At 43.2% G+C, this 22,202-nt stretch overlaps 1 long non-coding RNA gene across 3 annotated transcripts in view; it reads right to left on the reverse strand.

Annotated features, from left to right (window-relative positions):
• Positions 1 to 10,102: 10,102 nt before the first annotated feature.
• Positions 10,103 to 22,202, reverse strand: part of LOC135415057 (uncharacterized) — a 114,976-nt gene continuing 102,876 nt past the window's right edge. For all 3 annotated transcript variants that reach the window (XR_010430952.1, XR_010430953.1, XR_010430951.1), the window contains 2 exons: positions 13,426 to 13,516; positions 10,103 to 11,014 (listed from right to left, as the gene is read on the reverse strand). This is a non-coding gene — a long non-coding RNA (uncharacterized LOC135415057). The remainder of the gene's footprint in view (positions 11,015 to 13,425; positions 13,517 to 22,202) is intronic.

Genomic DNA, 22,202 nt, shown 5'->3' on the forward strand with positions numbered 1-22,202 from the left:
TGTCAGTGTCAGGCTTTACAGACTGGAATCCAACCAGAGATGTGCAGGGCTTGACACGTTAACTGTTTTGGAAAGTAGAGCCCAAGAAAACCTCTCCTCTGCAGCAGAATGTGAATCATTCTCGGCTGTGAGGGTGGTGATGCTCTCGCACAGGTTGCCCAGAGAAGCTGTGGATGCTCCATCTTCAAGGCCAGGTTGGACAGGGCTAGGAGAAACCTGGTCTAATGGAGGGTGTCCCTATCCATGGCAGAGGGGTTGGAATGAGATGGTATTTAAGGTCCCTTCCAACCCAAACCATTCCATGATTCCATGAACACTGCTAGCACCAAAATACTGAACTTAAATATCCTTGTGATCCTAAGCCTCACCTCTCCTCTTAATGTCAAGTTGACATTAAAAAACTTCTTTTGACAAGAAGAAAATGGACTCCCAGGGACTGAAGACAACTCATCTGGTGCCAAAGCAGGTTCTCTAGAGAAGAATCCTCAGGAAGAGACAGACACAATGCTGAGAAGGCAGCACAGACAGAAGCTGCATGTAAGGTGACTTAAATACCCAGCAATTCAGGCAGCAGAGCAGGCAGCCACACACCTCTCCATGGATGCTATTGGAAAAGGAAAGGAAAACAAAGGTCTGTAACTACTACACTGATCAGTACAAACACAGACAAAATCCTCTTGCCTGCTCAACAGCAGAGGTGGGAGCACGGAGCTGCTCCACCTTTTTAAGTCTGGAACCCAAAAGCTCTGGCTGTTTCAAGGGGAGATGCACCTGCAGAATCTGACAGGCACAGCTGGAGAAAAGAATCCACCAGTGGGATGGACTGTTGTCACAAACTAGGAGAGCTCTCTGCGGAGAGCAGATCTGTCCTGAGTGACACGTGTGAAGTGAGAACTTCTCGCCACAGGCAGCTTAATTCAGGCTGCTTCTCTGGAGTTTGCTTCGTTGTTCTCACTGGATCCAATTTACCACAGATGACTAGAAATTCTAACACTGTTTTTGTTAGGATTACCCAAACAAGTAAGAATTCGCTCTCCTGGCACCTTTAAACTCCTGTGAGCTCTAACAGCCCGTTTTACTGCACAGCAAAGCTCTGCCAACACAAGCCTCTGCTGTTTCATACTTAAAGAAGGTCCCTGCAGGACTCAACCAGCCCCCAGTAAAACCCACAATCCCCAAATTTATTCTCCTCATACCTCTGCTGTCCATTATGGCATTGGAAATGTGCGCTAAGGACACGGCAGATCCCACACAAGCAGGTTATTTTTGGTTACTGATTCTCAAACTGGCTTGGAAGAAATCAGGAAGCATCTTGTAAAATATCACCATGTTGTCTTGTTTGCTGTTCCACTCTTTCATAAGCATCTTATGCCTACATGTTTCATCCGTGTTGAAAATTATACATATTATGATGAAAATTACAGTTCTGACCCTCAATTTATTTGTTGTGGAAACAAAGCAATTCTCCACCATCATCTCAAGCTCCTACTCTACATGAGACAAGGTATTTGGCCCCCAGATTCCCAACACACAACAGATTTCACAGAACATCCTTATGTAGAAGCCAGACATTTTGAGATTGGGATGCAAGATCACCAAAGTTTCAGACAAATTAACGTAACAATCGAAATTTAGGCTCTATGTAGTAAAACGGTTTCATGACTCATTAACAGAAAAAGTGTACACTCTAAGACACTTCTGAAATATTTTTGCATTGAAAAATTCCCAAGAGACTTCAGGGTTCCCTCCCTCTCATCCCACCATCCAGCACCTTTTGTATTAGTCCAGAAGTGACAGTTTGTTTGGGGGAAGAACAGCTGACTTGCAGTGCTGTTTCTGGCTCAGTCCAAGCATTTATTTCATTTTAACGTCATTCCAGAACACCAGCAGCTGGACAAACTTTGCTGGCCATCAAGGAATCCCCCTGCACGTTACATCGTGCAATTGCTGCAGGGTATCCAACAGTAGGATGGAGCAGACTTGCAAACAAATAGTTTAAATTGTACACTGTGGTACTAGAGAGGTGTTTCGAGACTGGTGCAAGCTTTGTAAGCACCATTTTGCATCTAAATCTGTGTGACAGGGAAGACTGTCTTCTAGTAGGTTGACTTTTTTAGAAGGCCAAGAGCTGAGAGCAAACAGCATCAAAAAAAAAAAAAAAAAAAAAAGGAAAAAAAACCCTCATATGCTTCTTTCTCATCCATAGATCTATTTTACACTGAAATGTTTCTCTTTTCATCAAGTGTTTTTCTTCCTTCTTTCATCCATTCTTCCCCTGTTGCTGTAGGGAAGATCCAACATGGAACAGGACACAATCCTGTGTGATTGTACATGGGTACACCAGCAACAGTACTCATGCCCGAAATTACTTTCACGAGATCCAAGCACTTGGCAGCTGCTTTTTCTCACTGTATGGTGCAAACAGAAGAAATTACTGCAGGTTAAAACCCTCTTACCTTTCAACATAAATAATCAGAACGTCATTAATCTTCACCTGTTTTTGTATGATCACTTTGTAACTGATTCTTACCTTAAGATTAGTTTTTGTGCTAACAGGTTTCCCTGAGTCCAGAGGTTTAGATCCTACACACACAGAACAAGCAGCAAAACTCCAAAGAGATCCATCTGCTCTGTCAAGGACTTCACTTGAGAAATCATTTAAGCAACAGTCTGTATGGGAGCTACTTAGGCAAGGGATGTACTTAAAACATGATGATTACTTTTAAGTCACATTTCCAGAATGCAACACTTCATTCTGTACAGCTTTTAACCTCCACGAGAACATCTGTCGAAACTCCTAAAATATCCATGTGGGCAGGTGTCACCCCTCTGCATCACACTGCAAAACCCCCATGCTGCCAGCCAGTCTACTTTTTCCATATTTTAGTAATTTTTGTATTAATTGAAGGGCTAACCTACAGTCTTTTGTACTGAACACAGTACTACCCACTTCTCAGAGTTTAAACAAGACAGACCATGAGGGGGGATTTCATAAATGGATGGAAGTGATAGACTAAGAAGAGGTCCCATACTCTTTACAATAAGGTCTCTTTTAGATTGTGATACTCTTAGTTAGAAATAAAGCAATGGCAGCATATCCCACAATCACAGAATAGTCTGGGTTGGAAATCACCTTAAAGATCATTTCATTCCAACCCCCTGCCATGGGCAGGGACACCTTCCACCAGACCAGGTTGCTCTAAACCCTGTCCAGCCTGGCCTTGAACACTTCCAGGGATGGGGCAGCCACAGCTTCTTCTGGGCAACCTGTGCCAGGGCCTCACCACCCTCACAGGGAAGAACTTCCTCCTAATATCCCATCTAACCCTTTCCTCTGTCAGTTTGAAGCCATTCTCCTTTGACCTCTCCCTCCATGCCCTTACCCAAAGTCCCCCTCCTGCTTTCAAAGTATTTTCATATACCAAAGAAAAGATGGAGGGTACAAGAGAAAGGTAAATTTGCTGCCAACAATCAGTCACAACCTTAAAAAATGCCTCTGAATACTCAAGATGTCCCAGTTGTTTACAAAAACATTCCTTTTAGTTTCCCCATATGGAATAATAGGAAAAGCAGTCCACTGCTGAATTCACCAGGACATCCAGGAAAATATCCCCTGCTACAGGGACGAGTTGCTGTAGGCTGGTTTGTATTATTAACTTCCAAAAAGCTGGATGCAGTATGAGAAGCTGTTTGAAATAAGATTCTCAGACATTATCTTCACGGATAATGAGATCCTGCTGGAACTGAGGACATGACCCACCTTCAACTCTGCCTCCGGCCAGTTCTGTTTCACTGAAGAGCTGAATTTTCAGGTAAAACTTCTTAAACACCCCTGGAAAGATGACTCAGGTCTTTTATTGCTTGCACTGCTCAGAGTGTACAAGAGGTGAATGCAAGAACTCCCAGGCTGGCACTGAGATCTTCCATGAGATCTTGCTTTCAGCATGTCCAGAGTACGGGAATTGGAGATTGGAAAGCTTCCTGCTGCTCCTTAGATTTCCTCATACTTCACAGACAGGATCATTAAACCAACAGGGTGGGGCTTTTCCTCTTTTATCTCAAGTCCACACTGTTTTTTTCTCACTGGGAAAACCATCTCCCTTTGTCTTCCCTCTCAGCACCTTATGGCTTTCCAAACCATTTTCAAGCATCATCTTTACGCAAAGGACCTAAACCAAGACCTCGTGTTAACAAATTTTACATATTCCATCCATTAGAGGCTGCATTATCCCTGAGGAAAATTCTCCAGCTATATAAAACCACCTTGCAAGAATTTAAACTCCTAGTACTTCTGCTTTCAGCAACTCCATTCAGTAAAATAACACACTTCCCTGTTTTCAGCCCTAGATCATACCACTAAAGATTCTCTGTGGAGCCTCTTGCACAAAAAGTCACGAGGAGCAATTCCCCAATCACTATAACCGATTTCAAATGGTGCTAGAAAATATTATTGACTCTGAACACCAAAAGAAATCAGTCATCCTCTAAAGGGGTTACGGAGATCTGCAAGGACGAAGAGGTAAGTGCTGGATAGTATTTGACACTGGAGAATCCCCAAACTCTTGAAAAATGTTAATTAATTACCTCTGTGGCATTATTTGCTAAAAAACATTAAAAGCCTTATTAAAATGTTGATGAGAAAACAAAGGTACAGTGAAAACTTTCAAAATCAACCATTAGCTACACACATCTTTTAATACAGTGAAATACTTATAAAAAATATCATCTTGAAGCACTTAAAAATTCTCCAAATTTCAGTAAACTTGGACAGCGTGACCAACCACAGTGTGTTCCAATTCTCACAGTCGTTGGTGCTGGCCATTTCCATCAGCTACAGCGAGCACATTCAGCCATCAAACTGTGACCTGAACACTGTAAAGTCACACAAAATAAATAACATATTCTCACCTGCCAAACACGCCATAAGAAAAAGCAAAGACACGCAGCTGGGATGCAAACAGCATCCAGAATTCCCAGCGCTTCAGTGCAGAATCACCTGCTTTAAATTCTATTGTGTGTCTTGTATGATACACGTACAAGGTATTTACAAGGTTGATAATGAACCAACCAAAATGTACCCACGTAAGGCTAAAACATGTTTTGAGTTGAAAAAAAAAGTGGAGTACATACAGTTCCCTTCCTAATTCCTCACCATGTTGTACGAACTAGCTGTGCTAGTTTTCACCAGCTGGTGCATTAAAATCAACATCTTCAATATTGAGCTGGAATTCTGCGTTACACTTTTCTGTGTTGTCTCTGTCTCATGAGCCCTCCTCTGGTTCCGAAGCTGCCGTTCACCACTCACAAGGATCATAAACATGCTGACAGCAGAATTCCTGCCTTTGAAATCACACACTGCACAGCTCTCCCAAGAGTCACTTGGGCCACAGACCCCCACGGTCCCAAGGGACCTCATTTGGTGGTGGAGCTAATTACAACAGCAGAACCACACAAGGAAGATGCTGACCTTCTCTTCTTTTCCTCTGAGGCTTCTGAGGATCCGTTTCCCTGATGAAGGCAGGCATTCTTCCTCCAAGAACACTGATTTCAAATGGTGCTAGACAATGAATAGTTAAATCTAAACCACCATATGAAACCAGCTTCCTGAGGGAGCTTGTGTCTAGCTGGGAGGATATTCCTGTAACAATAAATTGGAAATGCCACAGAAGAATACCTAGCCATGTCGGGTTTTTATTTTTCCTATTAAACAGTTGATGCTTTTTTCTTATTCTTACCCTTGATTTTGGTTTGAGTCACCAAATGTTCACTTCTGTTTTCTATTATACTGCTACCAACAGCAAGAGAATTGCTTGCAGCAGTGTCACTCTGAAGAATTCTGTTAGCCAAGCTTGAACAACATGTACAAGGGCTTTAACAAGGAATGAAGGGCCTTCATCCTACTTGTGTTGCTGTCTTCTATTAACACATTCTGTCTGCTGAGCTCTGCCCACAGCACAGCTACCTCCAGACACACCAGCAAGGGCAGTGCTGCTGCAAAGTCCCTCTCATGATGGCAAAACACGTGTGACAGTTCTCCTGCAGGATGTTACCATGTCTTCATTTTAACAGCAGAAGCCAAAGTACCAGCGTGGGACAGAAGCTACACGTTAAGGCCCAAATGTTTAATATTCAAAGGCCATGCAGAGAGCCTGAAAACCTGCCCACCTGCCTGCTAGCCCTGGCTGAGGTGGGATTTGCAAATTAGGGAGAAAGTGTGTGCCCAAACCTAACGCTAAGGACTGCATTGATTACGGATTGTTCAGACCTGGCACTCACCACCTGGAGCCAGCACTACTTCTTAGAAATCTGACACAGGGCTTTTTCCTGGAAATCTGCTACTGAAGTGTGTTCTAGACAATTTACTCCCTTTCAAGCAGATTTGTGGGTTTTTTTGGTTTTTGTTTTTTTGGTTGTTTTTTTTTTTTTTTAATAACCTGTCTGCAGCTCCTCATCTCAGCTGGCAGAACAAACCTGAGATCCGAAGGACCACATCTGCAGGGCCACGTTGAGCAAGTCTGAGCGCCTGCACAGCCCCGCTCTGGGGCGACACATTCTGGGAAGCACTCGATAGGTAACATCACAGCCTCTCAACCAGGAACTAATTACCCCCCCCAAGCAGCAGCAGAGAAGGCACCACGGAGTTTCTGGTGGCAGAGGGAGGCACAGAGAGGCCGTGTGCCCCATCTGGGTGTAGAACAGCACTGTTTTAAGGAAAACAACCCAACGGAGGAGGATGGGCCTCCGAGAGCGGGCAGTTACTGGAAGAGCTGTCACTGTGCCAGGCCACATCAGCACTGGATTTACTGTGCAGCTTTTCTGTCCAGAAAGTGCCTGTGTGGAGCAGAGCAGGCAGGAAGCAGCAGGACCGAGCTGTGCTCCCGCCCGTGTGTCCCCAGGCTCTGCCCCGAGCACATACAGCTGCCTGGGAATCTTCCATGCAGGCTCACAAAACACTGGTGCTCTAGCAATACAATAAAGCTGCTTTGAAGTGGGGGCAGAACCAAACTGTTTCCTCCAGCAATGCAAAAGCCCCAGATTTTGCCTTACTGCAGTATTTTCAAGAAGAGTGAAGCATCTTAATTTTTCCCCCCTGCAGTTCATTACCCTTTGTGCTCTGTACCAGCTCCTGGAAGCCCTGTGAAAGCTGATTTCAGTAGATTAGAACCACAGAATAATTTAGGTTGGAAAAGACCTTTAAGATGATCAAGTCCAACCTCTGACTTAATGCCACCTATGCCCACTAACCCATGTCATGAAGTGCCAGGTCCACTCGTTTTTTGAGAACTTCCAGGGATGGTGATTCCACCACTGCTCTGGGCAGCCTGTTCCAGTGCTTAACGATTCTTTCAGTGAAGAAATTTTTCCCAATATCCAACCTGAGCCTCCCCTGGTGCAACTTGAGGCCACTTCCCCTTGTCCTGTCCCTGGTTCCTTGGGAGAGGAGACCAACCCCACCACGCTCCCCCCTCCTGTCAGGGAATTGTAGAGAGCGAGAAGGTCTCCCCTGAGCCTCCTCTTCTCCAGGCTGAGCCCCCCCAGCTCCCTCAGCTGCTCCTCATAGAACTTCAGTTCCAGACCCTACACCATCACCCAAGATGAACCCATCTGTGGAGTCCTGATTACAGGCAAAAAAGTATTTTCAAACTCTTTCCCTTCAGGGTGCAGAAAACTACATAAAAGACTAATCACATCATTTCCTAAAGCTTTATCATCTCCCAAGATGCAGCTCTCTCTTCCTTTACCACAAGGACAACAAAAACAACCAGCTTAGACTAGGAACCAAACTTCTAGATGGTTGAAGGAGAGAAATCAAGTTAGTGGGGACAGTTCTCACAAGGGCATCTGTCAGCAGCACAGCTAACACAGTCCTCTCCAAGAAAATCTTCATGAGAAAGTCCAAGAAACCTGAGATCCATCTGTGAAACAAGGAAAGCAATGACACTTCCCAGCCATTATCTTCCCAGGACAAGGGGAAGCTGTAGCATCTCTTCCATACACTGCATTCATGACACCCATGGATTTGAAGCCGAGGTCCGGCTGCATGGCTCTGCCTTTACCACATGACCTAGGACGGGTGCAGACCACAGCATCTCCATCTGACTATCCAGAGAGCAAGTTCTGCCATTTAATATCATTTGCACTTCTGAAGAAAGCATCTTTCAGAACTTGTAATAACTCTGTGTCTTTCTAGAACACGGCTAATGAGAAACACGCTCGCGTTAGGGCTGTAAACTGTCATTTCTAAATTGGAAAAACAAATGAACTGCACAGAGAGAGCTATTGTGCTGCTCCAAGATGCCTCCTTCTAATGAGGTCCTGGAAGTTTTAGAACATTTTCAGATCTTGAACTGCTCCATCCTTCTTGGATTTAATGATCAGAAGAGCTGAGGGCAACTTTCTCATTGAGCTGGGAAGAAGAGGAACAGAGGAGTTAATTTTTTTTACATTTAAAAGCAAGAGCTTGGGAAATAGGAAGAGCAAACCCAGAATTCACTGTAAATTGGTAAAACCTGTAGCTGGAAGAGCATTTGATTACATTTTTGTTTCTGTAATTACAAATTAAGTGTTCCGTAATCCTCCAGAGAAAATTATGAGAATGACATGCCAGTGACTTAAGCCCTAATCTTAAATACTTAATAATTCATGTTTTTATTTGACATTGATGGGATGACTTGCATGAGTAAAGCTTTGTCTGCAATTAAAGCACTGCAAGAACAAAGTTTACAATGGTTTTGTTTTGCTGCTAAGTAACTGTACTGATTTACAGGTGGTTTAGCTGCATTCAAACACCTATCAGGGAACCCTCTCTCTTCCACTGATGAATTCCTGCAGAATTTCTGCACTTGGAATAATTTGAGAACTGTGATCCCATCTGTGACTGCAAATGACAACTGTGGGCACTTTATCAGATTAATCAGGGATAATCAGAGAGAACATGCACTGGGTGCGACTTGGAAAGACTTCCATGTGGACTAATGATCCTGCACAGGAAATTCATTAAAAAATAAGTCCTACAGCTTCCTTTCCGTGCCCTGCCACAACAGGAGCTGTGTAAATGGATTTTGTGAGAGCTTGACTTAGGACAGCTTTACGACCCATCTGAAAGACTGAGCCAGCCTGTAATTTGCAGACAATGGCCTGTGAGAACATTACATCTGACAAACTGCTCAACTTACTGTAACTTTTTAAATTCCCCCCATTTTTATTTTTTTTTTAATAAAACGTGAAGCCAGGGGAAGATGACAGAGTGACAAGTCTGCAGAAAGGCTCTGTCTGTAGAAGGGGAAGGGACTGTGAGAACTTCCTACTTAATGCCTCGCCGTGGATCTCATTTATGAGCTGCTGCAGACACCCCATGGCATGATGGAGATGAAGGAACCACTGAGAAATTATCTGTCAGCTGAAAAACCAATTAATATTAACTGCAGTGAGAAAAGAACTGTCTACCCAGATAGAAATTGAGACTGTGAAGTCAGTTACAGATGTCTTTAAGGGATTTTTTTTTTTTTTGGTCATTTTCAACTTGAACTTAAACCACAGCTATTGGGGAAAAGCTGCTTCATCTTTTCTTTTTCTGCACCATCAATCCCCCAGCGTTTTCACCACCAGCTTAATGAATTCCAACTATCAAGAGAGCTCATCCGCTATGTAATTTGTCTTTTTTTGTTCCCTTCACTAAACAAGCAGGAAAAATGTTTTTAATTTGCAAGGCTGAATAAATGCCTACTGTGTTTGCCAAGACTTTATTGACATTCATGGCTGTCCACAAAGCTGACTGACTTCTCACAGAGATGGTTTATCTCCTCAAGTAAAAAAAAATAAACCTGCCCAAACAAGAAGATGTTAATCTTCCTTAATAAAATAAATGAAAAGCAGCAGTTCAATAAATAATCCTGTGGCTAGTGAAACACCCCTTCATCCAGGATATGGTCCCAGAGCAGATTTTTGTTGACAGCGAGATCACTTAGCATTGGGACACCCTCCAGTGCTCACTGCTGCCTCTGATGCTGCAGTTCATGTCACCTTCAGTTGTACCAATATGACTGCCCGTGGGCATCATTCAAATGATTCTAATTCAAAGGAAAAAAAATAAAATATAGGGTTTCTTTTCTTGACTGAGTTATTTTCAGCCATCTGGTTTTCCGCGCGGTCAGGGAAGAGATGGCACTGCATTGCTGCTGGGCTGGAAATGAATGGCTGGGAGTGGGCAGAAACTTATTAAGCTGGCAGTAGCAAAAGACATGAACTGTGGAATTACACCTTGGATAGCATCAAATCCCATCTCTCTTGCTCAGCTGGTCATGAGGAGTTGAGATGAGTTTCAGCCTGCAACGAAACACAGCTCTTGAACTTTCACAAGAAAATCAATACACTGAACTCTGAGGTTCTTACTCAAGTTTTACTGGGTTTTTGCACAAGGTCCAACTTCCCCCACAGGCCTGAATTTTTCCATTTGAATTTTTCTTACCGAACAATTTTGTTTTCTTACGTTAAATGGGCAGTGTGCAAGAAACAATCAAAGCCTCCACTAATGGAATTTAATATGATCAGAAGGTCTGCAGTGGCTTGATATAAACAGGTAAGAACAAAAAAGCATTTGTGAGGAAATTATTGACATGAAAAACCATTACTGAAAAGATTTCCTACACTGATGAGAGTACTTCCCATTCCTTCCTGTGCTTTGTTTAGCTGCACTGAGAAGAACTACGAAGTAAGAGATCTGGGGAACATCCCTCTGGAACAGGGACACAGCTCTCAAATAAAGACAGTTATTTCCCACTAGTGAAACATTCAATTTATCCATTATGCACACACAATACCTTTAATCTTTTTAATTTCAAAGCTTCTCAAAGCTTCGAGCAATAAAGGCTTAATGGCCACAAGGTATTTACAACAGCTGATACCAAGGAAGGACACAGATGTTCTGTACCTCAGAAAAAACAGCCTCCACCATGTACAACTTTCTCCATGTGCTTCTGGGACAATTCGCTACTGACAGGTTTGTCTTCAGAATCTGGAAGAAAAAAAACAAAACACAAGAAGCTGTTTGAGTTAGTCCCCTCTGTGTTGTTCTGCAGAGAGATAAATTAAAATACAACTTCAGAATCATCCTTCTCTTCCTCCAGGTTCTTACACAGGCTTTTTAGCCACGTTATGGCTCCTCACAATCCGAATTTATGTGAGCGCATTTACGGTCAGAACAGGCAATCACAGTGTACCACTAAGCAACAGCAGTAAATACAGGTATCATGTTCCCCTTGGAAGGAGTAATTTCTGATTAGAGCTTCAAAATTCCATCAAAAGAAACTGCTGTCTCTGTTTCATAACAAAGTACCTGTTACTCCTTTTAAGATATATCCAAAGATGTATCCAAACCTCCTGGCAGACTCCTGTGAGGTGCAGTCCACCTTGTGCACTGACTCCATGGCATTTTGAGCCCTCATGCCACAGGGAAATAAACCTTTGTGGAGGCAGAATCTATATACAGCAGGTGCCAGAGAATCACCTGCTGCATACAGCAATATCCTTGACGTAGAAGTTGCCTCAGATTTACTCTGAACTCTGTTTTGAAACCTCTTCAGGCTGATTTTGGGGATTAGCAGCAAAGGAAAGCCTAAAAATACAAAAGCGGGCTTATCGAGCTGGGGAAAAAAAGCACTAAGATGTTTTTGTGACACAGGCTTCAGGATATGAATTATGCATCACCAAAAACTGACTTCAGTTTGGATGGGAGGAGGGAGATTTCTGTGCATCCAAATCCCAGCACAACGGGCACAAACTGCTCTGCAGGGAATTATGATGTGCATCCTGTAAAAAACATTATCAATCTGAGAACCCCACCCTCCTTTTTGCCTGAGTATTATTTTGTGTTAATTATGTTAACTTGAGGCAGAAAATACCCTGCCTCAAATATGTAATAACAAATACCTCCTTGGAATCAGTCACCATCCATATCAGAGAGGGCTACTGAAACCATAAGGAAGCAGGAACAGCCTGGCTTCAGCCTCGCTCTATTTCTGTCCACATTCCCACCCTGTGCCCATCACCATAGCAGCTCTTCAGTCAAACACCAACCTCTGGGGCAACAGAGGCAGGAAAACAGTGGGTTTTTCCCCAAAGGGATCAAGATTTGCTGGATAAAAGCAGCTGATGTTATATTTCAGCAATTGGACAGGACAGACATAAGGAACAATGTAATTCCCTGCTGACTGCCAGGGTATGTTAATGAAGATATGATAATGAAGTAGCCACCCACAACAAAACTCACTGTTGCTTGTCCATGTCTTTACATTACATAAACACTTTTTTTCATTTCTACTGCTGCCTTACATATTTAAAAGTATCTCATTGGGATCTGGGAGAAAAACAATGACCATTAGGAATAAAAAAATAATATTTCTTCAGCTGAAAATAGTTCTTCTGACTGAAAGCTTTTGGGATCTAACAGCGATGAGCATCATTTTTAGCAACCACCCTGGCACTGTAGTTGTTATATAAGTTTCAATAGAAGTGCTAATCCCATCCCTGAGTAGAAATGTCCATCATGGAGCACTCCAAAGCTACACCTACTGTTTGTATCCTCGTGCCATGTGTTGTATCACAGCCACTTCTGTCCCTGCAAAGTGAGCTCTTAAAACCAGGCACCCTTTAATGTTGTTGCCTCTCTGCTTATCTCCAGCACTGGATTAATTTATGCTGCCCCACGAATCATCATGGCAGTTTGTCTGTCAAAGGACCTGGAAAGAACTGCTCTTACATATCTTTTAAAAATAACACTAAGCACCACGAAAACATTTATTAGTCTGTAATTTTTGTCTGATATAACACAAACTCAGATTACTTTGGAAGACTCCACGATTACTGAAGAGGAAGTGAAATTAAAATTATCACACAGAAAAAAGATAACAATTAAGAAAGATAGGAAATTCAATCAGACCACTTCAAGTTTTAACCTCAGCTGAATTCTTACGCCTCACAAGCACACTGCAGCGGATCTTTTATTCGAAGACAAATATTCTTTACTCCTCCCATCATGTATGACACTGAAAAAAAATCCTGAAATCCAAGCCAGAAATATTTTCAGAGTGAAACAAGCCACCTCTGAACCTTTCCTTGTTATGCAAAAGAAGTACAACAAGGAATAGACGGGGATCTGAGCAAACTGGTCTAGTGGAAGGTGTCCTTGCCCAGGGCAGAGGGTTGGAACGAGATGATCTTTAAGGTCCCTTCCAACCCAAACCAATCTGTGATTCTATGAAGCATAAATCAAATTTTTTTAAAGATAACCACTTCCTACATTCTGCTGCTGCGCGGTGACAAATATAATATATGCCAGATACATTTACACCACATATTTCACAGCAGGAAAAATAACCGACGCAGAGATCTTACTCCATCAATGTACTGGAAAAAGAAATTATTTACCTTTCAGTTTGCACAGATTTATGAACAGCTTTTCCCTCAAACAACATGTTCGTCCTTTGGCATATGCAGGACACCTTTGTGAGATCAGTACCTGGAATTTATAAAATGGTTTATGTTAAATGCGCGTGTGCGCATTTCCAGTTTAGCTTCCCCTAAAAATACAAAAAAGTCACATGGTTACGGTAAAGATAAAGATTTTAGGGACTGAGCAATGGCCTGTAAGCTGTGCTAGAGACTGGAAGAGCCAGGAGATGACAGGGATCTTTCACTGCATGCTGAGCAAGGATCATCTGGATCAACTGGTGAGCATCTGGCAGGGCTGGAATCAATTACATCTGCACAACCACGCAGAGCTTAGAATATTTACTGATCCTTCCTCCTGAACTCCTGTTACTACTCAGTTTGTGCATGTGACTTCTGTTACAGGACAGTCACATCATCAAGAGAAAAGCAGACAATGTGCTTCAATAATAAACACTGATGCTGGCACACGGCACGGAAATCACAGAGCTAATCAGAGGACAACTTAGGGCTCCACATATTGAACACAGCCAAGCAAGAGATGGGAAAAGGGGCTGTTGGATTCTGAAAGTAATTCTGATTTATGGAACAGTTATTGCTCTGATCGACAACGGCTATTAAACATCTTTAGCTGCACTAGGAAAGCATGTCCCTATCCATCAGGAAAACATAATGTGCACATATCCAATATTTGTGGTCTTATCAGCCTTCTCCCTGCAACTGGCTCCACCTGTTGAAGCTGCAAACAAGGTCAGCATCTCCTAATCGGAGCATCAAAGCATGGTTGAACTTCTGATTTGCCTTGAGAGCTGAGAAACTCAGCTTGTGCAGATTTTAAAGCTACTGCAGGTATTTACCTTCCCAATGATTTCCAAGAAAGGAAACTACTGTAGCAGGGCAGAGACCCTGTCATGGATCAAAACACACCAATCTAGAAGCTTCACATAAAACAGAACAAAATGAGTTTGGTTTCTAGTTTACTGCCTGAGGCAAAAAAGTGAGAACACACGTAAAAGAAGAGAAAGTATAAGGAATAATGAGACAATAAAACCTGATATAAAGGCAGATTAACAGCCCACTGGCCTTTCTACTCTGGGCTGCATAGAAGGATATAGTTTTAAAACAGAGGCTTAAATAAAAAGGTATTTTTGTGGCATTTACAGAGGGCTGGCATGGGAGAAAGCTCCTTTCTGTCAACACCACACTGTGCTATCAACCCACATGTGTGCAGGCCACACAAACACCTTGCAAGGAAAACAAAATGAGGCACAGAGGTGCAGGTCTGAAACCTGAGTGCAGAGAGAGAGAAATCAAATCCATGTTTGCAAAGAAATCTGGGAAGAGGTAAGATGCAGAACATGCATGGAGAGAATGTCACTGTGCACATTAGAAATATGATTAAGAAAGACCACAACCCCTGCCCCCAGAATTACAGACATCCATGCAGAATGGAATCTCCAGCTGGAAATAGGATCGATGACACTGAAGGTCTGACCAGTGAAAAAAAGGGAATGATGAAGAACTAGTTATAAGATTTGGTTAAGAAAAAGCAACTAGAAACTTCAAGGTTTCAAATGGATTCAAGGGGCAGATGTCAGTGTAGGATGGAATCACAGAGGGGAACACAAAACTGCAAATGACTGGTAGGACTTCCTACTTCTAAAAATCTGGCCATTACTAGACTAAGGAACGCTAACTAAACCTAAAGAAACACCAGTTATTTAGTCAATGCCAACATTCCAGTTCTCCTGTTTGTAACAGACATACTAAGTTAATTCATCAATGACTAAATGAGTTCAGTTAGTTCACGGCATGTAATTAATTAATTCTCCTCTGTTAACAGGCACATCCTAATGTCACTTTGTACAATTTTGCAAATTCAATTTAATTTATTAGACACAATAAGAAAAAAAGGGAATTTGAAGGCAGAAAACAAAACTGCAGCAAAGACAGATGCAAAACCTACGGAGATAATGCACAACATAAATACCATCTGGCAGCAAGGTCCCTTCCATGCCCAGCAGGGATGACTGTTCTGCATTAACTGTTTTGTGCTTACAACAGGTTTGGGATGATGGGTACAGGAATGTGGCAGCTGCCAGCTCGTGGTGGTATCCCCACAGCCATTTCCCTGCAGCTGGACTGGGTTCTCAACTTGCACTCCCCCCTTTCAGTCCCTCACAAATAGTTTCATCAAGAAATTCTTTTTTTCACAGAACTACTTTAGATTTCTTTGTGGTTTTAATAGTGGCCAAGGAAATTCACTCAAGATTATCCCCGTAATTCCTACTGTAGCCACTGTGAAGGTTAAAAGGATTAAGCAGTCGAAGTGATGACTGGGATAATAAAATATGTGCTATGTAATGCCAGCTGCACAGGCCTTGACAGAGTAAAGTCTAAGAAAAGACAGAAGAGGAAAAGTCTTCAAACACAAAACCTGACAATCGCTTGAAGGCGGTGCGTACATACACCTGGCATTCCAAAATCCAGCTGTAAAGCAGGAGCTGGGAGAGGAGCTCAAACAGGTGTGGGATGGTGGTGTCAGGCAGCACATGCACCAGTGCAAAGGTGGGAGCAGCACCACGTTAGGTTGGATCTGCCTGTCAGACACACCAACTCCTTCAGCCACTTCCTTTCAGCACAGAGAGAAAACAGCAGAGACGCTCCCTCAGCCAAGGCAGGAAATCAGCTGAACCATCATAATGTGAATGGACTACAATTAAACCCTCATTACCAGAGAAACTAAGGTAGGTTTCCATCAATAACAAGCCCCTGTTGGTGTAGCACACACAGGACTGGAGCTTTGGGAAGGCCAGTCCTGCTGCTGAAGAAGGCAGTGAGACACGGCTGTCCTCAGACGGCTGCCTGAGGAGCATCTCTTTGCCACGAGACTGGGAGGCTGCAGGCATCATCCATGTGGCCTGTCTTGGTTCTGCCCAAATTTTGGTGGCATTTAGGTGCCTGAAGTCCAGACTGATAAAACTCTCTACTCAGTAGCTGCTGGGGCATCAGCACGTGCCATATCAGAGCCTGGTATTTCCTGCACAGTTGAAGGCGTCCCACCTGGAGCGAGGGAACCTGCCTCTCACTGAGACTCTGCTGCAATCTATTTAGGCAAAAAGCAGTCTGAACACCACGAAGTCCCCTGAAAGAGCCTAAAATCCACCACAATCCATGCCAAAACCAGAGAACAAGGCTGCACAGGAGCACTGGTGCTCACTATCTTCACTGGACACAGAAGCACCCACATGGAAAGCAGGAGAGCCCCATTCTGTGCCTTCTCAGCCTTCAGCTTCACACTGCCCTGGAAAATTGGAGCAGCACAGATCCAAGATGTGAGGCTGAACATTTCTCTGCATTACTTGTGCAGCTCCTGAGCCTCCCTGTGCTCCCTGCCACACACACACACACACACACATCCTCAGAGCGACTGATGCCCAAACCTTGGTCTAATGCGTCCCAAGCAAGTTCCCTCTGGAGTGTCTCCCTCTCTGCAGACTATTTTGATTCCAAAATTCCACGACATCCACACCCCTGCCATCTTCATAATACCACAAGCGTCCCCCCAGCCTTTTCAGTCTCATTCTGTTCCATTCTGGTGGAAACTGAGCTCTGCCCTGTCATCCAACATTTTTTCACAGCACATGTAGGAAGTATTTCCTAATTCTGGCTCAAGCAGTTGGGCTCCACACCCAAGGGCAAAAATCCAGCACAGAGACATAAACTGGGCACCTCTGTGCTTCAGAAAAATTTAAAAACCAGCTCAGTACTGGATATTTTTTAAGAGAGTGTATGTTGCATGTACAGGGGGACAGAGCTGAGCATCATTTTGATCCGAAGCTTAAAATACACAACCTTTCCAGGGTTACTTCTGTATTTCCATGGAAAACTGGTAATATTCTTGAATAAAATGAGTAATTAAAAGAGTTTTTAAAGGGCTTACAAGGATAGCAACACAGAGAGAAGACAAAACTGATTGGGCTACACCACAGCACTGCAGTAAGACAAGGAATGACTATGATTATGCTTGAGGTACTGTAATTTAGGAGAAACTGTAGCAGCACTGTTACAGCAGCTTGCTAATTCTATTACTAATCCTTACATCACACTTTCCAGACTCCTTACGGATTTCCCTCCTAACAGCCTCTGCTTTATCAGAGTTTTTTTGGCAAAAGAAATTACAGTAACTTATGCTACGAGTGAGTAATTGTGTCAGGGGGTTGGTAAGGAATATTCACTTGCATTTCCAGACTGGAGCAGCCCTCTGCTTACTGTGCTCTCTACACCATCAATCTGAAACAGCCTTCACCCTGCCTTCAGGGCCACGAAAGTTATATCAGGTTTCCAGTTAAGGTGAGGATAATGTGTATCCGGTATGAATGTGACAGGATAGGCTAAACCACCTAAAAATAAGTGAAGTCAACATGCAAACTGCACTCTACAGATCTGTAAAATACTGTACAGATCTATAAAATAGTACAGACTCAAAGCAAGAAGTCAGACCATGGGAATAAAGATTATAAAACTGTGAAAATTCATTTAAAGCTGTATAATTAAGCCCACACAACAAATACTTCTTTTTCTTCTCTTAAATATATCTCCCTCATTTCACATGTCAATATTACTAATAAACTGCCTTGTATCATTGCCCATGGCTACAAAGCCCCTTCTTTAAGCACCCCAGTCCCAGATATTTTCAGATGTAAAGGAATGGAGAGGGAGGATTGGTGACAATGCCCCAACTGAACTTGTATTTTTTCTCCCCAAATCCATGCTACTGCATCCTAAAAGAGAGATGCTGAGCATATCTGCTGCATCACTTCTCTGAATCCCTGCCAGCACTATCTGCTCTCTGAAATCCCCTGTGGAGATTTCCAACACACCGTGAGCCCTGCACAGCTCCGCCTCTGACCCTTCCTGTTTGGGACTCCTGAGCAATGGGCTTTATCTCATTAATTCAGTGTTTTTTAGGAAACTACTTTTTCCTGCCAGTTTTTTAAACCCAGAGGAATTTTCTAGATGTGCAGTGACAGCGCATGAGTAATAGCTCCCTCATTAAACTACCAGGGAGTCATAAAACAAAACAAATTGTTCAGCTTCCCAGTGTTTTTCCGATTTGCTTTCCCTTTCCAAGCCCTGTAGTGTTCACAAACATCCAAACTATCTAAGTGACGTCATTTCTAGTCAGAACCCTTAAAGGAAACAACACATCCTTTGCCTGTTGCTCAATACTCTGCTATTCTTGCAAGTCATTTATTTGTGCCCCAGAGTAGTTTCAAGTCGCTTTTTTTTTTTAAATCAAGACCCAGCTGTGCCCACATGAAACATATACCTCCAAAATCTGACATCAAAAAGTCATCTGGCACGAGAGAAGGAGATGTGTCACGTTTGCTGCTGCTGATAACAGGTTCTTTATCCCATTTTGAAACCTGGGAGTCACAACTATACAACATACGGAACAGTGATTCAAGGAATACTCTGAACAGCCACAATTTCTACAGTGCTTTGTGAGAACGAGAGACAAGACCTCAGTCTCCTGTGTTTCTGTTCAGGATGAAGAACAAGATATCAGAACAAGACACCAAACTCAGCCCTGGGAGGTGAACATGTCTGACAATATTTTTATTTAATATATAATTTGGTAAGACTACAGGAGTGGTAACACAACTATCATGGTTTTCAGAGCAATCCTTTAAGATGCACATGTAATTTTCATGTTACAGATAGCAAAGGAAGGACTCAGTAAAGTCAAAGGTGACCTGAGTTCAGCGTTTTTACTGAAGAATGTGGCTTACTTCAGGAAAACTTCCCTTCCTTTTGCCTGAACAAATTGTGGGAGCCACAGAATGAAAACCATTTCAGACAGCCTGAACATCTCACACCACTGAGATTTTAATTCCATCTTTTAATGAGCAGCAGAAAGCAAAGGAATGAGATAAACTGAGAGCTCCAGACCACAGTTCCCAACACATCTGGCAGTGGTGAGGAGACCCATCACATGTACCAAGCTCACTGACCTTGCAGATTTCTCCATGACTAGAAAACCAACCAGCTGGATGCTTATTCCCTTTTAGATGGAACTGCTAGTACCCTGTGCTCAGTCTATCTCCAAGTCAATGGTTTTGATGCTGAGGAAAAATCTGCAGCTTTAAATACCCATCTGAGACAGACAGAAGAGTGATTAAAGTCAGGGAGAAACTGCTTGAGCAAAACGTGAGCGGAGACCCCAGCCCAGAGCCTCAGGGATGTTCAAGAGCCTCACTGATAATGATTTCACTATGAGTTAGGTATTCAAACACCCCTAAGGACACAGGCTGTCAGAATTTGCCTCTTTACACTGCTTTATAATTGGCAACAAAGGTGGGAACAACTTGCCAGCTTTGCTTGTCAGATCATCCTTACGACAGTGTGCGGAGGTACCGATGAGAAAGGGGGATTTCGTCAGGACTGAAATACATTGCAGACACCGTGGCAGATGGCACTGGGTGAACTGAAATGGAATTGAAAAGTTCAGAGTATTTTAGAGAAGGTTCATTTAAGATGAAACGAGGTAACAGCTTAAGAAATACAGAATAGTGAAGAGAGACAAAAACGTACTCCTCTTCATCCTTCTCCTGACGTGTGGAGAAGCTCAATGAACCAAAATGATTGTAAATATTTTGGCATTTACACTGTGGCCATAATTAAACACTGACTTGTCCTGATACATTGGCACCTGCACAGGCATGCAGCCCCCACTATCCTGCATGGTCTGCAGTTCAAAGGGTGAGGAAATCTCTCTTAGCATCTGTTTAAATGCAAAGCACAGGTGAAGGAGAGACCTCAAAGAACAAGCTGAACCCAAGACTGGCAAAGGGTTAAGAAATTAGGTCTTTGGATAGATAATCTAAACATCCAAGATTATTGGATTAATTAGTATGAAAGAGAAAGAATAAACCCCTGAATCTTCAGCTGTCCTCTATGAAGGGTCCATCACCTCTCCCCAAAGTCTTTGGTACTGGTGCTGTTAGAGATGCTACTGGAATGGGCATATCACAGGTCTGAGACTCTGCTGATCCCCTGCCCCTGAGCCACAACTCAGCTCTGCAGTTCAACGTTTCAGAGACAAGCCTGCTACTGAGGCAGAGTTTGGACAGCATTCCCAAAGCCACAGGGCCCATCAGGCCTGCGGATAACTCCTCATTAAAAGAAGCAACAAGAAACAAAACCTCAACCTCTTTTCCAGGCAGTGAATGACACCAGCATGAGACTGACAACTTTCAGGATGAGGTCACCTCCGTTTCCCTTCAGAAATGAAGCTGGCAAGTACAATTAACAATAATTAAAAACTCCTTTCACAAAAGGACACTACACTTTTATTATCTCTGTTGAAGCCCAATCAAAAGCATCACAATGGGCTTGTTGATTTTTTTTTTTTAACCAAGACACGATAAAAGACAGAAAGAAACTGGCAATTAAGAACAGAAACCCCATTTTCTTAGGTGCTGTAGTATTTTGGCTCAAAATACATATCATCCCCCACTTCCCTAGAAGAATAACTCAGTACTTACTAGTTAGCTTTGGCAAAACATAACCAAAAATTCTGATTTACAAAGAAAAAGCAGCTTAATGGGTAAATAAAAGTATTCATGACACTGAAACTTATATGGGAAGTGCAAGCAACAAGTTGTTATCACGTTCATGAAAAGTTACTGGCTTTGGGTATAATGATTTTCTTCTGCACAGAGTTTGAGCTGCACAAATACGTTAACTTCCTTTGTATACCAATTTACTATTAAAAAAGAAAAAATATATCAGAGCCAAACCCCATCCATGCATTCTGCTGCAATAATAATTTTATAAACCCTTTAAAATGTTTTTATTTCTGTTGTGGACATTAAAGGTCTCGCTGCTCTTTATCAGGGAAGATACTTTGCTATTGGTGCCTCTCCCCAGAACTGCCAGATCAGATTTACCAGCAGAGCTTTAAGGTGCAGATTAAACCTTGGCAACTGGCTCTCACCCAGGAACTCGAGTGCTTAAATCACTCCTAAGAGTGATTACTTTTGAAAGATTTAGTGTTATAACCCCGAAGTGACCCTGCTGCTGTGCAGTGCACACTACGCTCCCAAGTAATCTGAGCGGCATCGGGCACACGGGTCCTGCTCTCCCAGGAGCTCGGGTGAGTGATTTTCCCAATACGGTGCCAATTTTAGGACAGAAGGGAGTGAGACATGAGGGGGTTAAGTGGGAAGCGTGCAGGAATGGAGGGTGAGCCGTGCAGCAGGTGGTTTGGCAGCAGGAAGCCCACCTGTCCCCAAAGCGATGCCCGCCGGACGAGGAGCGGTGCCAGCCCACAGCCCGGAATAGCAGCGGGGCCGGCAGAGGGGAAGGAAATGCACAGTCTTAGGCAAGAGGTTGCCTCAGTTTGAACACATCAGCAGTTGAAGGTTGAAGGTTTACCAAGGGCCTGAGTCCACAAATCCCCACTGGTACCAAGGGTTGTGACTCTAGAGGCCAAGGGCCGTGGACCAAGGAAGGATGATGTGGCACAATCCCTTCATTCTGTCACTGCCACTTCACAGACAAGCCCTGAGAGTAAACAGGGAAGTCACGTGGCATCTGTAGTGTCATGTAGTGACTTCCTGAGTGTCACCCGGGCTTAGAACATCGCCTGCAACATCCCTCATGCCACAGAGTGTCTGCAAAAATGGGAACCTCTAAGCACCTCCTATCACCAACACCCATCTCATCTCTGCCATCCTCCGTGACTCAGG

The sequence above is a fragment of the Pseudopipra pipra genome, chromosome 5 (assembly GCF_036250125.1).
Source record: "Pseudopipra pipra isolate bDixPip1 chromosome 5, bDixPip1.hap1, whole genome shotgun sequence".
Classification (NCBI taxonomy): Eukaryota; Metazoa; Chordata; class Aves; order Passeriformes; family Pipridae; genus Pseudopipra; species Pseudopipra pipra.